Here is a 4,675-nt window from a genome sequence, read left to right as displayed (position 1 = left end):
TTTATAACATGGCAAAAACATGGCTTTCATTCTCTGCTTCCATCATTGAAAACTCTGGTTTATCTTCTGGCCATCTCTCATCTTGTCTACTGCAAAATAATCTACTCCTCTCTGGTCTTCTGTTGTGGTATACTGGACCCCTTTAACTGTAATAAGCACTCTGCCATCACAGTCACTTACCTGTTTCATCATTCTGAACATGTGACAGCCCTTTTTAAATCCCCACACTCTCTGATTCCAGAACCAGGATAGATTTATCCTTCCTTACCCCACCTCCTATTGAAAAGAAGCCCAAGTACATTAAGCTAGAGTGAATGCATAATCTGCGTTTATTCGCACAGCCACAACTTTATCTGCTTTATTTCAAGCATAATTTCTATAACTCTGAGTAGCTTATAAAAACAAAGGCTGGTTCCTCCTTAAGTGAAATGAAAGTATGTTGCTTCAACAAATGGAAAGTATGCAAAGAAATGTTCTTCATTGTTTAGCCATACGCATGCCCTGACATTCATGAATGTCATGTACAGTTAGCATGATGAATCTTCCATCCATCTCTCCTCCTCCTGCATTTGCATAGCCTGTTTAAAATGCATTCTTGCCTCAGTCTAAAGATATTTTTAACTCTTACATATATCTCCCCTCCTCCCCTCTTGGTAATCTATTCCTTTAGGGAAGGGCGGGCCAAAGTGGTCAGCTGCTTGGCTCCTACATTCTGGTACACTCTGAAGAATTCTCTAGCAAAATCTCTGGGGCAAAGCAGACTTTTCCCCAAAGAATAAGGGCTTCTGAGAGACTTTGCCACATAAGGGCCTGTTGGAGACTCAGAGCAGGCACCAGTTGACAGGGAAATCTTTGCCTCCCAACAGATGGTCAGGCTTTTCATTTCAGTAGGCAGAAGAGAGAGCTCAGGATTCTGCCAGCATTCCACACTACAGGGCCAGCTTAGGGCAAGAGGGATCTAATGTCCATGCTCTTCATAGCTGCCGAGCTAAATGATGAACTGTTGACAGCAGAGCCATCAAGTGCTCATCCTCAAAATGTAAGATCCTGAACTCTGTCCCCCCCACCAGCATTTCGTTTTTCTTTGGCGGAATTAATGTCCTGTTTGCTTGTCTCTCAAAATCCATTTTGGCATGAGTACAAACCACCACTTGGTGGCACGCAGTTGTCTGGAGTCAGGATGCCAGGATTTGTGCTGACAGTTTCTTCTACACATTCAGACTCAAGCTGTCACAGCTGGCCATTAGAGACTTAAAAAGACACACATATACAACAGTGAGAGCCAACTTGTGGTACCAGGATCTACTTGATAGGACAATGCAGTATCTTGTGCCTCTCTTTAATTTAGTGTAAACAAACAAAGCCCTTCCAGGACGTTAATTGTACCAGGGCTGCTTTGGGAAATCTCTCTCTCTCTCTCTCTCTCTCTCCACATGCATGCACGCACAAACACACACACACATTTATGAATATGCTATATTCTTTCTTTCTTGAATGCAAAGATATCCCCTTTTAATTTGAAAAATCATCTAGTCAGCCTTTACTCATATTTTATTGCATTAATCATAAAATCATAGAATTGGAAGGCCTCTCCAGGGTCATCTAGTCCAACCCCTGCACGATGCAGGAAATTTCACAACTACCTTCCCCTCACACCCCCAGCGACCCTCTGCTTCATGCCCAGAAAGTGGCAAAAAACATCCAGGATCCCTGGCCAAACTGGCCTGGAGAAAATTGCTTCCTGATCCGAAAGTGGTGATCAGCATTTCCCTGGGTGTGTAAGAAAGGGCCGTGAGAACTAAGCACTGATGCAACTCTTGCTGCTCTATTGTGTATTATAATCAGGGGTCATTTCCTGCAGGAGCGCACAGGAGTGGAGCTCCAGCAGTAAGGAGCCCATGGGGTGGGCACATGCAACAAACCCCACCCCCTGCTCCCAGCAGCCCTCAGTTAGAGCAAGAAGCAACCAGGTAAATTGCAGAGCCACCCCCTGGTCCAAAGCAGTCCAGTGTTTTATTCAGGTACAAGTTTTACAAGGCCAAGTTTTATTCAGGTACAAGCTCTCCCTCCTCTGCGAGGACAGATCTGCACATCCCCCCCCCAATAACTAGCAATCCAAAACAGTCCAGTGGAGCCTGAGCGGTGGGTGTTGCCTTCTGACACACTTCCGGTGATGTCAGGGCATGTGGCATATGCAAATGAGTTATGCAAATGAGCTCCTGCACCTCTTTTTCCACGAAATGACCCCTGATTATAATGATTGCTTATTGTGTACACATTGTCCTCCATTTTCTTCAAGGAGCTCAGAATTGCATATGGTGTTCTTTCCTCTTTTTTCCTCTTCCACTTAATTCTCAGAACAACCCAATGAGGTTAGACTGATTAATTGGCCCAAGGACAGCCAGTGAGCTTCATGACTGACTGGGGTTTTCAAACCAGGTTTCCACAGTCTTGGTCTAACCACTATACAATGCTGACTGTTCAATGACTTTATTTTTTAGATTGTAGCTTGAGTGCGCAGCCTATCTTGTTTTTCAAAATTTCTGTACAGTTCCTGGTTTGTTCTAGGTTCTTGACAGATAATAATGTTACATTGAAAAAGAAAAGTAAAAAGAAGATATAGAAGAGTTTGCATGAAATTACAAATTCGTTTCTGCTTCACTGCATTGCCTCCCTAGGCCTATGTGGTTAGTAACTTTAGGGACAGTACAACGTGTATATGAATCTCAGTGGATGTATTACAGATATGTTTTAATATCTGGCAGAGGGCAACTCACAGGAGCAAAGTAGGAAACACCATAAGGAGGTACAGGAAGAAGGGGAAATTTGAAAAATTACCTTCCACTTTTGCTTCTCTTGCTCATGCAAGAGAGAAGGTGATTTTACATCGTGAGGAAGCCCCCTCCCCCTGGTGTATTTTTGAAGGTCCACCTAACACTGGGAACAGCTTTGGGAAGACACAAGTAGGGTTCCCAATTCCAGATCTCCAGGCCCCTCCTGGAGGTTGACAGCCCTACTTGTGCTGTGATACCTTAGTCTAGGCAGATGACATCCAGTTCTATCTGTTATTGGATGGCCATCCATCCTCTTCTCCTGATAACTTGGCCGAGGCTTTGGAGGCCATGGCTAGATGGTTGCGGCAGAGCCCGTTGAAACTTTTTCTGCCCCGGCCTGGTAGAACATTCTCCCTATTGAGACCAGGGCCCTGCGGGATCTTCTTCAATTCCTCAGGGCCTGTAAGACGGAGCTGTTCCGCCAGGCCTTTGGCTGAGGCAGCAGGCATCCATGTATGGCCTCCCTGAGGTTGTTGTCACTCATTTATCTACAGCTGCCTATCACTCATTTGTCATCAAAGGGCCAAGGAATCCCTCACAACCAGCCAATTCTACTCCTGGGCTGTAACCACCATTTTAATGTATATTACTGTGTTTTAAAATGTTTAACTTTATTATATTGTTAAAATTATGTTACCTGACCTGAGCCTGCTTGCAGCGAGGGCGGGCTATAAGTACAATAAATAAAATCTCACAAAACACCTACATGCACCCCCTTGCCTGGGGGCTTGGACTGGGTTGTCACCAATATGTGGATGACACCCAGCTCTACCTGTTGAAGGATGGCCGGCTGGTTGCCACCCCAGATATTTTGGACAGGACGTTAGAGGCTGTGGCTGGATGGTTGCAGCAGAGTTGGCTGAAGTTGAATCCAACAAAGACAGAGGTCTTTTACCTGAATCATGGGGATTGGGGTCAGGAATCAGACTCCTAGTTTTCGGTGGGGCACCATTGGTGCCAGCGCCATGGGTAAGGAGTCTCGGAGTGATGCTGGATCCCTCACTTTCTACAGATGCCCAGATCACTTCACCTGCCAGATTGGCCTTTTATCATCTTTGGCTGGTCAGGCAGCTGGTTCCCTATCCATGCAATGGTCACTTCCAGACTAGATTACTGTAACTTGCTTTATGCAGGGCTACCCTTGGGCCTGATCCAGAAATTGCAGCTACAGCAGAATGCGGCAGCACACTTACTGACAGCGACGCCTTTGTGGGCGTGCATTCAGCCGGTGCTGTGCCAACTGCACTGGCTGCTGGTCAAATACTGGATCCAGTTCAAGGTTATGGTTTTGAACTTTAAAGCCCTATGTTGCCTGGGACCATCATACCTATGGGACCGCCTCTCCCCTTATGAGCCCCAGAGAGCTTTACACACTTCCAATCAGCACTTCCTGGTGATCCCCGGCCTGAGGGATGTCTGCTTAGCCTTGACCAGGGCAAGGGCTTTTTCGGCCCTTACCCCATCCTGAAGGAACATGCTCCCACCTGAGATCAGGGCCCTGCGGGACTGTAAAGTGGAGCTGTTCCTGCAGACTTTTGGTTGAGGCGGCGGACTTTCAACCATTCTGGCCTCCCCTGTTCATGGCCCCTTCCCAGTGCCATGCTGCTTAGACAACATTACTTCGGCACTGGAGCTTTTATTTACCTGGCATTGGGGCAAGGGTCCTTTCTATTTTTGTTTATTGTACCATCTGTTGTTTTACTGGTTTTATCACTTTCATTGTTTTATTAATCTTCTGTTGTAAGACACCCTGAGCCCTCTTGTGGGATAGGGTGGGGATGATGATGATGATGATGATGATGATGATGATGATGATGATGATGATGATGATGATGATGATG

Source organism: Gekko japonicus, unplaced genomic scaffold (genome assembly GCF_001447785.1).
Source record: "Gekko japonicus isolate JY-2015 unplaced genomic scaffold, Gekko_japonicus_V1.1 scaffold406, whole genome shotgun sequence".
In the NCBI taxonomy this organism is placed as follows: Eukaryota; Metazoa; Chordata; class Lepidosauria; order Squamata; family Gekkonidae; genus Gekko; species Gekko japonicus.
Note: the sequence above shows the minus strand (reverse complement) of the source record.